The sequence below is a fragment of the Mobula hypostoma genome, chromosome 8 (assembly GCF_963921235.1).
Source record: "Mobula hypostoma chromosome 8, sMobHyp1.1, whole genome shotgun sequence".
Classification (NCBI taxonomy): domain Eukaryota; kingdom Metazoa; phylum Chordata; class Chondrichthyes; order Myliobatiformes; family Myliobatidae; genus Mobula; species Mobula hypostoma.
Window position 1 is genome coordinate 156,296,741 of NC_086104.1, and position 14,773 is coordinate 156,311,513.

General features: G+C 44.4%; 1 non-coding gene across 1 annotated transcript; it reads left to right on the plus strand.

The window, feature by feature from the left end:
* The first annotated feature begins 14,412 nt into the window (after positions 1 to 14,412).
* Positions 14,413 to 14,483, plus strand: trnag-ccc (transfer RNA glycine (anticodon CCC)). The gene has a single exon. It is a non-coding gene; the product is annotated as a tRNA-Gly (tRNA).
* Positions 14,484 to 14,773: the final 290 nt, after the last annotated feature.

Sequence of the window (14,773 nt, forward strand, 5' to 3'; positions counted from 1 at the left end):
GAAATTGAAATCAAAAGTGTCACCTAGATGAAAGATTCCTTCCTCGGCAGCCCTTTACCTTTCCCACCCACCTTCCTGCTCCACTACCAGGCAGCTTCCCCCTTCCTTTCCAGTCCTGATGAAGGGTCTCAGTCCCAAACATCGACTGTTTACTCTTTTCCACAGATGCTGCCTGACCTGCTGAGTCCCTCCAGCAATTTGCCTGTGCTGTTTAGGATTTCCAGCATCTACAGATTTCTCCGTGTTTGTGAATAAGACCTTTGGTTGGCCCCGTAGAAGCTGCTGCATCCGAGCACACCGCCATTTTACTGGAAATGCCGAAGTTTGATAGAAATAGTTACCTTTAAAACATTTTACTTTCTCAGATGCATATCCTATGATTATTGGAAATAAAGGTACAATTCTGCTTTTTTATCACAAATATTATAATTAAAAATAGGTATAGATTTAATTACATTGGGTGAAATGTGTTTTTATATTGACCGGAGGTTCATCCTAAAATCAAATTAAGATTGTTTTCACACATTTGGATTAACAAGCAATCTCACTGAATTATTTAATAACACTTTGAATGTGTTAGTTACTTTTTTCTATTTTTAATTAGGATTCTTGGCTTTTACAAAGGAATATTACCTCCCATCCTTGTTGAGACAGTTGAAAGGGCTGTGAAGTTAAAACTAATGGGGAAGAGCTGTTTCAATATGTGAACTTTACATACGAGGAGGTGTGAGCACATGTGTATCTGTTGTACAGATGTGTATGTGTGTGTGGATAGGTTTGTGTGGGACCACTAATGGGAGCTTTGGTGACTTGTGTGTGAAGATGATTATTTATTTATTTTATTTAACGAGACAGCGTGGGTCAATCCCTTTAATCCCACTGCCCAGAGACCCACCTATTTAACCCTAGCCTAATCACAGGATAATTTACAATCACTAATTAACCTACTCACGGTTAACCTAGTAACTAACCGGTACATCTTCGGACTGTGGGGGAAACTAGAGCACCCAGAGGAAATCCACACATTCATGGGGAGGACACGCAAGCTCCATACATCAGAATTGAACTCTGAACTCTGTGCCCCCAACTGTAATGGTGTCTCGCGAACCGCTACGCTGCAGCACAAGAAGCCGGAGGAACTCGGCAGGTCAAGCAGCATCTGTGGAGAGGGATAAAGAGATGATGTTTCAGGCTGGTCTGCAGTGTTCCTCCAGCATTTTGTGTGTGTTTCACTCTGGATTTCCAGCATCTGTAGAATCTCTTGTGTTTATGATTAATTCTAGATTAAATTTATGTAGAAAGGCATGTGCACATTATAGGGAATGGGTTGTAAATGTGTGATTGTGTGTGTGTGTATATATATACATTATTGAAAACTAAGTGTGTGGAGTAGTGTACTACCAGGTAACCGCATGTCTGGACCAAGGCTGTAGTGCTGTAGCCTCACTGTACCTAGCCTGCATGTTGCTAAATATAGATGTCTGCATTGCAGGCACACCATTTTCAGAGCCTGTTGTGAAGAAGCCTGACTGACTGGTAATGCACATTAAATATCTCTAGACAATCTGGCAGACCTGGCAAATGCAAATTATTTTAGCTTCATTTGACTTGCTTACTTAATCGAAGCTGCTCGCCGATAGCGCTTGGCTGGAAGTTGACAGTCTGTGTGATACAGAGCAAGGAAGGCGACGCAGGTAATGATCCCTGGCCCATACTGATGTCTCACTATCAACATCACTTAATCTGTAACCCATGGCTACATGAGCTGGAGAGAGGAAGGGTGCCCTGTGCTAAGTGGCTCACGTCCCGCCAGCGCCTGTAAGGAGTTTGTACGTTCTCCGCATGACCACGTGGGTTTCCGCTGGGTGCTCCGATCTCCTCCCACAGACTAAAGACGTTCTGGTTGGTAGGTTATTGCTCATTGTAAATTGTCCCGTGATTAGGCTAGAATTAATCAGGGGATTGCTGGGTGGCCTTGTTTAAAGGGCCAGAAGGGCCTATTCCATGCTGTATCTCAATAAATTAAAAAATACCCCAATGTTTTTCCACCTTTCATTGAGTCATCTGTTATGGAAATAGGCCCTACAGCTCATCCAGTCCACATCAGACAACAAACATCTCATTTTGGTTCCTTCAAGAGTTCTTCCAATCTGCAGCTTCAGGATGTGGAAGCCTTAGAGGGAGTGCAGAGGAGATTTACCAGGCTGCTGCCCGGATCAGAGAGCACGTCTTATCAGGATAGGCTCGGCAGCAAGGGCTTTTCTCTTTGTGGAAAAGGAGGATGAGAGGTGACTTGATAGAGGTGTATAAGCTGATAAGAGGCACAGACTGAGTGGACAGCCAGTGGCTTTTTCATAGGGCTTAAATGGCTAATACAAAGAGGCATAACTTGAAGGTGATTGGAGAAATCAGAGGGGGGATTTTTTTTTAATCAGAGTGGGGTGGGTGCACTGCCAGCGGTGGTGGTGGAGGCAGATACACCAGGGACATTGGAGAGACTCTTAGATAGGCACATGGGTGACAGAAAAATGGAGGGCCATGTGAGAGGGAGGGGCTAGATTTATCTTGAAGTGGGTTAAAGAGCAGCACAAAATGATGGGCTGAAGGGCCTGTACTGTTCTATGTTCTAAAACAAAAGCCCAATACCATCCAGAACAAAGCAGCCTGATGATCGTCCCTCCACCAATAGCACACAGTGGTTATCATCTAGGATGTTCACTACAGTTACTTGCAGAGGCTACTTAGGGTCATAGAATCATTGAAAAGAACAGCACAGAAACAGGCCCTTTGGCCCATCTATTTAAACTGCCTACTCCCATTGACCTGCATCCAGACTATAGCCTTTCACACTCCTGCCATCCATGTACCTATCCAAACTTCTCTTAAGATTGAAATCAAAATCACATCCACCACTGTGTAGGCAGCTCATTCCACACTCTCATGGCCCTCTGAATTTCCCCACATGTTTCCCTTAAACTTTTCACCTTTCACCCTTAACCCATGAACTCTGGTTGTAGCCCTACCCTACTTCAGTGGACTTTGGCGGTATTCCCAAAACGCACAGCCTCTACCATCAGGAGGAATGAGGGGATTGGGTGCATGGGAACACTAGCTCCTTCCGAGGTTGAGACTCCATGTCTGGGCCAGAGATTAGAGATTGAAGGCCCAAGGTCTGTGAGCTTGAGACATCAGGGCCAAGGACTAGAGGCCCAGAGACAGAGGAGGGGTTGGGGCTGTGCGTGCCAGGACTGGGAGGGTAAGGGGTTTTGTTGTTGTCAGGATTTGTTCTGTTATTGATGCTGTTCGTGTTGTCCGGTGATGTGCATCGTGGGCAAGTTACGTTGGCGCCAGAATATGTGGCGACACTTGTGGACTGCCCTAGCACATCTCTGGACCATCACTGTATGTTTTGATATAATGTGATTAGTAAATCTGAATCTGAAGTCACACATTATCCTAATTTATTTATTGATTAAGATATAGTGAGGAATAGGCCCTTCCGGCCCTTGGAGATGTGCAGTCCCCCAATTTAATCCTAGCCTAATCATGGGACAATTTACAAAGACCAATTAACCTACCGAATGGTACATCTTTGGACTGTGGGAGGAAACCAGAGCACCCGGAGGAAACCCACACAGTCACAGGGAGAACGTACAAATTCCTCACAGACAGTGTCAAGAATTGAACATGGGTCACCTGTGTTGTAAGGTGTTGTGTTAACCATTATGTTACCGTGCCACCCCATCTGGAAGTATATTGCTGATCCTTCTAAATCTTGAAACTTCCCACAGAGCAACACCATAGACGTACCTTTACCAGAAGAACAGTCAAGATTTAAGATGGCTCACCAACCACCATATCTTATGAATGAACAAAATTAAACTTTAAATTTGTATGAGGAGACTGTATTAAGGAAAGTCTCCATCTCGGAGGAGTGATACGGTCCAGCTCTGTGTTACAGTCCAACAGATATGGAGAACAGATGGACCTCAAAGTTCAAAGTATATTTATTATCGAAGTACATATGTCACCATATACAATCCTGAGACTCATTTTCTTGCAGGCATACTCAATAAATCCATAATAAAATAACAACTATAATAGAATCAATGAAAGACCACGCAAACTTGGGCATTCAACCTGTGTGCAAAAGACACCAAACTGCAAATACAAAAAGAAATAAATAATAATAATAATAAATAAATAAGCAATAACTATTGAGAATATGAGATGAAGAGTCCTTGAGAGAGAGTCCTTTAGTTGTGGGAGCATTTCAATGACAGGGCAACTGAAGTTGAGTGAAGTTCCCCCTTTGGTTTAAGAGCCTGATGATTGAAGAGTAATAACTGTTTCTGAACTGGTGGTGTGAGTCCTGAGGCTCCTGTACCTTCTTCCTGATGGCAGCGGTGAGAAGAGACTTGGGTGTTGGGGGTCCCAGATGATGGATGCTGCTTTCCTGCACAGACGCTCCGTGTAGAAGTGCTCAATGGCGGGGAGGGCTATACCTGCGATGGACTGGGTCTGGCTCATATCCACTACTTTTTGTAATGAAACACGGAGCAAAGTTTGAATAGAATAGGTAGGTTTGCATTTTCCAGGAAACAAATGAAGCCTTGATCCAATTGAACTATTTAGATTGATTAAAAGAGATGGTAGGGGAGATAGAGGAAGGCAGTTCTCCCCACTGAGTGAATCCAGAACAAATGTTCGTATGCAAAATTAGGTTTATTTATCAGAAAGACAGCCATGAGGCCAGTGTTACAGTGATAAGCTGTTTACAAAGCTCTCTGATTAATAGGTTGATGAGAGGGAGGGAGGGGGGGAGAGAGAGGGGGGAGAGAGCGGGGGGGAGGAGAGGGGGGAGGAGAGGGGGAGGGGGAGGGGGGAGAGAGGGGAGGTGGAGAGAGAGAGGGGAGGTGGAGAGAGAGAGATGGTAAAATTGTGGCATGATAGAAAGCAGTGGTTTCAATAAGGCCAACCAAAGATATCATTCAGAAAGATGGAAAAAGTCTGCAGATGATGGAAATACAAATCAGCACACACACAAAATGCTGGAGGAACCTCAGCAGGTCAGGCATGATCTGTGGAAAAGAGTGAACAGTCAATGTTTCAGGTCGAGACCCTTCATCAGGACTGTGAAGGAAGGGGGAGGGAGGGAAGGAGGTTGGCCAGAAGGTGATAGATGACACCAGATGGGTGGGAAAGGTGAAGGACTGGAGAAGAGGAAACCTGATAGGAAAGGCGAGTGGACTATAGGAGAAAAGGATGGAGGAGGGGACACAGAGGGAGGTGATAGGCAGCTGAGAAGAAGTGAGTCAGGAATGGGGAGGTGGTATTTGTTCACTGGAAGGAGAAATCCATATTCAATTCATCAGGTTGGAAGGTACCCAGACAGAATATAAGATGTTGCTCCCCTACCCTGTGGGCAGCCTCATCTGGGCACAAGAGGAGGCCATGGATCGACATGTCGGAATGGGAATGGGAATTAAAATGCTTGGCCACTGGGAAGTCCTGCTTGTGGCGGGTGGTACAGAGGTGCTCGACGAAGTGGTCCCCCAATTGACAATCGGTCTCACCAATGATTTCCCTGACTCTCAGTTGTGCCAAAGCATTTCAGATGCATTGAGGGCTTTACTGCAGTCTCTGTTGCACTGCAGGGAAACCAAGCAGCTAAATTTAACACTGTAACTTGTTTCATCTGCAATCAGCAATACAAAGAGTCAGCATCATTCTGGATGGCTGGAATAACTTTGCTCATAGAACTCCGGTCCAGAGAAACGATCAAACTTGAAGCCTGAGGGTTCACACAGGAGATGCAGAAGCCTTAGTTCCCACATCATCAAGTTTAGAAACAGTTTAACATCACTGGCATTTCTTGTCATTGTGACAACAGTACATAGTCATAGTCATAGTCATAGTCATACTTTATTGATCCCGGGGGAAATTGGTTCTCATTACAGTTGCACCATAAATAAATAGTAATAAAACCATAAATTATTAAATAGTAATATGTAAATTATGCCAGGAAATAAGTCCAGGACCAGCCTATTCGCTCAGGGTGTCTGACCCTCCAAGGGAGGAGTTGTAAAGTTTGAAGGCCACGGGCAGGAATGACTTCCTATGACGTTCTGTGTTGCATCTCGGTGGAATGAGTCTCTGGCTGAATGCAATGCAATGCAATACATAGTAGACAAATGTGAATTACAGTGAGTATATATATATATATATATTAAATAGTTAAATTAAATAAGCAGTTCAAAAACAAAAATAAAGAAAGTCATAAGGTAGTGTTCATGGGTTCAATGTCCATTCAGAAATCAGATGACAGAGAGGAAGAAGCTGTTCCTGAATTGTTGAGTGTGTGTCTTTAGGCTCCTGTATCTCCTTCAGGTTGGATAACCCTACAATCACCAGGCTCCTGAAACAGCTTAGATAACTTCACTCACCTCAACTCTAAACTGATTCTACAATCAACAGATTCACTTTCAAGGACTCTACACCTCATGTTCTCAGTATGATTTTTATCTACACTGTTGCCTTCTTTTGCACATTGGATGTGTGTCAGTCTTTGTCTCCACGTGTATAGTTCGCCGTAAAATTCCATTGTATTTCTTTGTCCTGTAACTGCCTGCAAGAAAATGAATCTCAAGGTAGTATGTGGTCACATAAATGTATTTTAATAATAAATTTACTTTGAACTTTGATTTAAAGATTCTGTTACATTACTTTCCTGTCTACTTAATGTTGGATCCCACCTCATTCATTTTTATAAACCCAAAAAATTCTCCTAGATTGATGGTGTTAAGGTCCAGATTCAAGTGGGAAAAACAAAATGTTACGATTGGTTTTCATGCTGAAATCAGACGATTTAGCAAAGCTACAGATGGATTGACTGAAGTGCCATCTGGTGGTTTGAATCAGAAGAGTGCAGTAATAATTCTGAATGGTCCAGGGGTCTACGGTGGCACCAACAGTCAAAGTCCCTAAAATCACATTTCTTCCCCATTCTAATATTCAGTTTGAACAACAATTGCACCTCTTAACCATGTCTGCATGCTTTTTTGCATTGAGTTGCTGCCACATGATTGGCTAATTAGATACTTGCATTAACGAGCGGGTTTACAGGTGTACCTAATAAAGTGGCCAAAGAGTGAATATGGTGAAAAAAGTTAACCCTTGATCCTTAATCCTTGAAGTTACAATAGAAAACACACAAAAATAAATCAATAGTACGAATAGAGAAGGAAACAATGAGGGAGAGTTCTTGAGTTCATGGACCATTCCAAGATGTGTTAACGGAGGGGAAGAAGCTGCTTTTAAAACATTAAGGGTGCATGATCAGGCTCCTGTACCTCCTCACTGATGGCAGTAAGGAGAAGAGGGAATGCTCTGGGTGTCACGTTCATTCATTCTGTATGATGTGGCGATCATGGTCATTCCATAACCATGATTGTCCTTGGCAAGTTTTCCTAGAGAAGCGGTTCACCATTGCCTTCTTCTGGACAGTGTCTTTACAAGACAGGTGACCCCAGCCATTATCAATACTCTTCAGAGTGGCGTCAGTGGTCACATAACCAGGACTTGTGATAAAGCACCAGCTGCTCCCATGGCTTCACGTGACTCTGCTCAGGGGAGGGGGCTAACCTTGCCCAAGGGTGACCTACAGGCCAGCGGAGGGAAGGAGCACCTTACACCACCTGTGGTAGAGACGTATCTCCACTCGCCACAATGGGTATGGGGGTCATTAATGATGGATGTCACCTTTTTGTGATATCGCCTTTTGTAACTATCCTCGATGGTGGGGGGGGGGGGGTTGCTGGTGCCCATCATGGAGCTGACTGAATCTACAGATCTCTGTAGTTTATTTTCTTGACCCTGGGCAGTGTAGATGCAGAAAGCTCTGCAGTTTTTTCTGATCCTGTGCGCTCCACCAGACACAGGATGTTGCAGCAATTGTAAGACAAAAGAAAAGCAATGTAACAGATCCACAGGCAGTTTGATTTCGGCATTATCCACCAGGTTCCTCTACAAGAATGCATAAAGCACCCAGAAAGCCCATAGCCTTGGTCAAAACTGGAGACTAACAACAGCCTCAGCCCAGATCACCAGCAGGCTTGCTCGCCACAGCATCTGAATGGCAACTGATAATCGATCTTGGCAAGCAATTAAAGTTCCCTCACTTCATCGCATCATTGCTGAGGCCTGACATGGTCATTCTGTCAAAAAACCATGAAGCAGGTGGTCATAGTAGAACTGACAGCGCCTTTGAAAGACCGAATTGAGGAGGCATTCGAGCACAAGAAAGCCAAATAGCAGGAGCTGGCAGAGCAGTGCCAGGGACAGGGGTGGAGGGCACGATGCGAGCCTATAGAGGTGGGGTGTAGAGGCTTTGCTGGCTGCTTGCTCTGCAGAACCTACTCTCTCCTCGGCAATACGGGGGCTGCAAAGAAAACAGCCATCAAGACCATCACAAAGGCTGCTGAATGAGCCTCCAGGTGGCTATGGATCAAGAGGTTTGACCCATGGACCATTGTTGCTGGGACTCAAGACAGGGCCTGATCAACCCTGGTTCCAGGTGAGATAATGACTGTTCTCCAAGGCTGAGAAAGATGAGGTGTGATCTTATTAAAATGTAGAAGATACTTTGTAGGCTGGACACAGTAGAAACAGGGAAGACAGCTCTCCTGGCTAAACAATATTGAACTATGGATCATAGTTTCAAACTCGCAAACTCCGGAGAGAGTCCAGAGGAGATTTGTGATTCTGACTGACTGACTGAGGCCTCCAACAATCAGGGATGACGATGGATGTTGCATCCTAGCTGTCTAGATACACAAGCCTGGGCAGTACGATATGGAGAGCAGGCTGTTGCCCATGTAGCAAGCTCCCCCTCTCCGCATATCTGATGAACCCAAAGGAAAATCAGAGACCGCTAGAGTTTGGGCACCAGCAGCATAGCAGGAGTTGCCGGTCAGCGTTGAACTCAACATAGGATCTCCAGCTCTGGATTTTTCCTTCGGGGTTTACTCCTGAAGCCTTCCCCATGAGTGGGTATAGCTGCAAGGCAGCGGAAGTTTGAGATCAGAGCTCCTAACCAGGGTTGACGAGCCCCATCTGCCTGAATCTACTGGTTTTAAGGTGCCAGTAACCCGCCTTTGCTCCTTCTCCTATCAGTAAAAATGGTTCTGCCGGGCATAGTAGCCAGGCCACATGTGAAGGCCAGGAGCTGGACTTGGTTGTCGGAGTATTTGAGGTGCATGCCATTGGGAGTACTTAATACATAGTGTGAGCTTGTCCCCATTACCACCCCCAAGGGTTCACAAGAATGATCCCTGGAATTTAGAAGAATGACCAGGGGGGTGGGGGGGAATCTCACTGAAACCTATTGAATATTGAAAGGACTAGTTAGAGTAGATGTGGAGAGGATGTTTCTTACAGTGGAAGAGACTCGGACCACAGAGCACTGCCTCAGAATAGAAGGATGACCCTTTAGAAGAGAGATGAGAAGGAATTTCTTTAGCCGGATAGTGCCGAATCTATGGAATTCATTGCCACAGACAACTATGGAGGCCAAGTCATTAGGTATGTTTAAAGCAGAGGTTAATAGGTTCTTCATATGTCAGGGCACCAAAGGTTACAGGGAGAAGGCAGGAGAATGGGGTTGAGAGAGATAATAAACCAGGAATGACAGAGAGGACTTGATAGGCCAGATGGGCTAACCCTGCTCCAGTGTCTTATGGCCTTAAACCAAGAGACTAGATGGGGACTGTTTGTCAGGTTGGAGGCCGGTGACTAGTGGTGTGCCTCAACTGGGTCCAATGTTGTTTGTCAGCTGAAGTTCCCCAACCATATCGCAGCCACCACCTTGCGACCAGACATTGTCCTTGTGTCCGAGTCAACTAAGCAAGTGGTGCTGCTGGAGCTGACAGTCCCATGGGAAGATAGCTTGGAAGAGGCCTTTGAAAGGAAGCTCTCCTAGTATGCAGGACTGGTCAGCAACTGTCAGCAGGCTGGATGGAGAGCGAGGTGTCTCCCAGTGGAGGTTGGTTGTAGGGGATTCGCAGCCCGTTCCTTAGCTAGAGCCTTCAGCAATTTGGGCATCGAGGGAGAGAGGAAGAGGAGAGCCATCCGCAGTACCACCGATGCAGCAGAGAGGACCTCAAGATGGCTGTGGCTCAAAAGAGGGGAGCCATGGAGTCATAAGTAGCTAGCCATCTGGACACAAGCTGGGGTCTGATCAGCCCCAGCTGGGTCAACTGGAGGAGGTTGTATGATGTTGAAAGACCCGAAACACCCGATGATTCCAGGAACATCACTGAAGATGTATCCAGAAGCAGCAATAGATGTACGTACACAGCAATGATCTGGATGATGGGGTGGTAAATTGGATTAGTAAGTATGCAGATGATACTAAGATGGGTGGCGTTGTGGATAATGAAGTAGATTTTCAAAACTTACAGAGGGATTTGGGCCAGTTAGAAGAGTGGGCTGAAAGATGGCAGATGGAGTTTAATGCTGATAAGTGTGAGGTGCTACATTTTGGTAGGACTAAGCAAAATAGGACATACATGGTAAATGGCAGGGCATTGAGGAATGCAGTAGAACAGAGGGATCTAGGAATAACAGTGCATAGTTCCCTGAAGGTGGAGTCTCATGTGGATAGGGTGGTGAAGAAAGCTTTTGGTATGCTGGCCTTTATTAATCAGAGCATTGAGTATAGGAGTTGGGATGTAATGTTAAAATTGTACAAGGCATGGTAAGGCCAAATTTGGAGTATTGTGTACAGTTCTGGTCACCAAATTATAGGAAAGATGTCATCAAAATAGAGAGAGTACAGAGGAGATTTACTAGAATGGTACCTGGGTTTCATCACCTAAGTTACAGAGAAAGGTTGAACAAGTTAGGTGTTTATTCTTTGGAGCGTAGAAGGTTGAAGGGGAGACTTGATAGAGGTATTTAAAATTACGATGGGGATAGATAGAGTTGACGTGGATAGGCTTTTTCCATTGAGAGTAGGGGAGATTCAAACAAGAGGACATGAGTTGAGAGTTAAGGGGCAAAAGTTTAGGGGTAACATGAGGGGGAGCTTCTTTACTCAGAGAGTGGTAGCTGTGTGGTATGAGCTTCCAGTAGAAGTGGTACAGGCAGGTTCGATTTTGTCATTTGAAAAAATTGGATAGGTATATGGACAGGAAAGGAGTGGAAGGTTATGGGCTGAGTGCAGGTAGATGGGACTAGGTGAGAGTAAGCGTTCAGCATGGACTAGAAGGGCCGAGATGGTCTGTTTCCGTGCTATAGTTGTTATATAGTTATATGGGACAAATTTCGTCACTTGAATGGTGCTTAATATTTGGTATTCTCTAAGTTGGAGAGCCGCAGAGAATCATTCTTTGATTATTGTTGATGGATTCCTGGAGTTGGACAACCCACACCAGGGCTGTGTGAAAAGAACTACTTTTTAAAATCAGGGCGGCAATTGAGATTTCAAAGGGAAAGATTCACAGCAGTTTTTTTCTGATTTGAGGAGCAACCAATCAGCAAGAGGGATTCATTAGAAAGGGCCAGTAAGAATAATTCAAGTTCAAGCAGAGCAGCCATTCATTTGGAGTGTGCCAGTCTTTTGAATGGCTTTAGCTCATCAGGTTTAGGTGAGATCGGACTTCAGTGAGGTAGATAGTCTTGTAAGTTACTCTCTCTCTCTGGTCTTATTTGTTCATTCCTCATCTCTTTGTGCATTGTATAGTGAGAATGGCTCCAGGGGCTGTGCTTTGTATTGTGTGTGGAATATGGGAAGTCTGGGAGACGTCCAGTCTCGCAGGTAAACACATCTGCACCATTTGCACAAAGTTGTAGTTTATGAGGGAAGAGTTTATTAAGGAACTGGAGCTGCAGCTTGATGACCTTTGACTCATACGGGAGAATGAAGAGGTGATAGACATGAACTACAGAGAAGTAGTCACCCCTAGGTTGCAAGAGACAGTTAAATGGGTGACAGTCAGGAGAAGGAGGGGTGATGGACAGCCAGTGCAGAGTACATCTGTGGCAGTTTAACTTTAGATACTACTGAGGGGGATGACCTACCCGGGGGGGGGGGGCGGGGGGAATTTCTGGAGTGCCTCCGAGGTGGCTTTTTCGAGCAGCTCATGGTTGAACCCACTAGAGGATCAGCTCTGACATAGGGTCTCGGGCATCGTTTCCATAGATGCTGCCTGGCCTGCTGAGTTCCTCCAGCATTTTGTGTGTGTTGCCTGGATTTCCAGCATCTGCAGATTTCTTCTTGTTTGTGAGAGGACCAGCTATTCTGGATTGGGTATTGTGCAATGAACCAGATTTGATTAGAAGCTTCTGGTAAAAACCTTTAGGGGAAAGTGATCATGATATGATTGAGTTAACCTTGAAATTTGAGGAGAAACTAAGGTCAGATATATCAATATTACAGTGGAGTAATTGAAATTACAGAGGCATGGGAGAAGAGTTGGTCAGAATTGATTACAAAAGAACACTGGCAGGGATGATGGCTGGAATTTCTGGGAGCAATTCAGTAGGCACAGGATATATACATCCCAAAGAGGAAGAAGGATTCTAAAGGCAAAATGACACAACCGTGGCCAACAAGAGAAGTCAAAGCCAACATAAAAGCCAAAGAGAAGCCAAATAGAGCAAAAATTAGTGAGAAGTTAGAGGACTGGGGAAGCTTTTAAATACAAACAGATGGCAACTAAGAAGAGTCATTAAGAAGGTAAAGATGAAATATAAAAGTAAGCTAGCCAATAATAAAAAAGTTTCTTTAAATATGTAAAGTATAAGAGAGCGGTGAGAATGGATATTGGACTGCTGAAAAATGATGCTGGGGCAGTAGTAATGGATGACAAGGAAATGGCAAACAAACTGAATAAGTATTTTACATCAATCTTCACCGTGGAAGACACTTGCAGTGTGGTGGAAGTTCCAAATGTCAGATGAAGTGTGCGAAGTTACCATTACCAGAGAGAAAGTTCTTGGGAAACTGAAAGGTCTGAAAGTAGATAAGTCACCTGGACCAGATAGTGTACACTCCAGGTTTCTGAAAGAGGTGGCTGAAGAGATTGTGGAGGCATTAGTAATGATCCTTTAATAATCACTTGACTCTGGAATGGTTCTGGAAGACTGGAATACTGCAAATGTCACTCCACTCTTCAAGAAGGGAGAAAGGCAGGAGAAAGTAAATTATAGGCCAGTTAGTCTGACCTCAGTGGTTGGGAAGATGTTGGACTCAATTATTAAGGATGAGGTCTCAGGGTACAGGTACATGATAAAATAGGTCATAGTCAGCATGCTTTCCTCAAGGGAAAATCTTGTCTGACAAATCTGTTGGAATTCTTTGAAGAAATAACAAGCAGAACAGAAAAGGAGCTTTGGTTGATGTTGTGTACTTGGATTTTAAGAAGGCCTTTGACAAGGTGCCACACATGAGGCTGCTTAACAAGCTAAGAGCCCATGGTATTACAGGAAAGATAAAGCAGTGGCTGATTGGCAGGGGGCAAAAAATGGGAATAAAGTGAGCCTTTTCTGGTTGGCTGCTGGTGACTAGTGGTGATCCACAGGGGCCTGTTTATTAGGACCACTTCTTTTTAAGTTACATGTCAATGTTACCCGTCAGATGGCCTCTAAATTCCTGCCCTCTCTCTACCTTCTCATTCTAGACACCCACCTTCTGAAAAATACTATCACTAACTATCTTAGCTATGCCACTCACCCCTACATTCCTCTGAGAATAAATAGACTGTCCAATATCTCTGGCAACACCCTAATGAAAGTCTTTTATTGTACCATATCTTTCCCAGAATGGAACTATCCACAATAGTTGAAGTACAATTATTCAAAAGGAATCTAGATGAGTATCTAAAAGGGATGGGGGTGGGGGGTGGAAATCAGGGTTATGGGGAGAGGATTGCTTTCCTATTGTCTCAGTACAGACACAGTGGGCTGAATGGCCTTTTTTTTCTTGCTGCCTTCTGCGAAATTAGGCCAGTGTTTCCCCTTCATCCCTTTACCCAGAGTAGTTTGATCATTCTGGGCATGAATAATTATCTGCTGGCTTGTGTGCTTAAAATACTCAGGGCCTTCTTGCTTGGAGCCGGCATAACTTTTACGTCACGCCAGCCAGAGCAGATGTGGGCCTCATTATGATGACTAATATTTATTCTAATTTTCTACAGGTCCCAGACTTGCTCGTTTCTGAAACGGTGAATAAAAATGCGCTGCTCGGTGGCATATTTTAGGCTTCGCCCACCAACAGGAAATGATCCGCGCGGTTATAATTCATACGAGCAGAATAAGATGAAGATGAGTCGCCGTTTCTCCTCACAGAATTGACAGCCGTCATTCGCTCCTCTACCCACACTAAAAGCTCGCTGCGGGCGGGAAGCCCGAGCGCTGCTGGTGTAGTGGTATCATGCAAGATTCCCATTCTTGCGACCCGGGTTCGATTCCCGGGCAGCGCACCTCGTTTTGCAACGACATGATTGTGCCGGGTATTTTACTGTCAAACGCTGTAACATTGGAGTTTATTGTCATGTGCACACCATACATATGTGATAAATATCACCAGCATATGTCATCACATATGTTGCTTTGCAGTAGCAGTACATTTCAGTACATATTAATTTGGTAATCTATAAATTACAGTAAGAAATATATATTTAAAAAAATTAAAATGTATGTAGTGTAAAAAGAGAGCAGAAGAAAAAGAGGTAGTGTTCATGGGTTCATTGTCCGTTCATAAATCTGATGG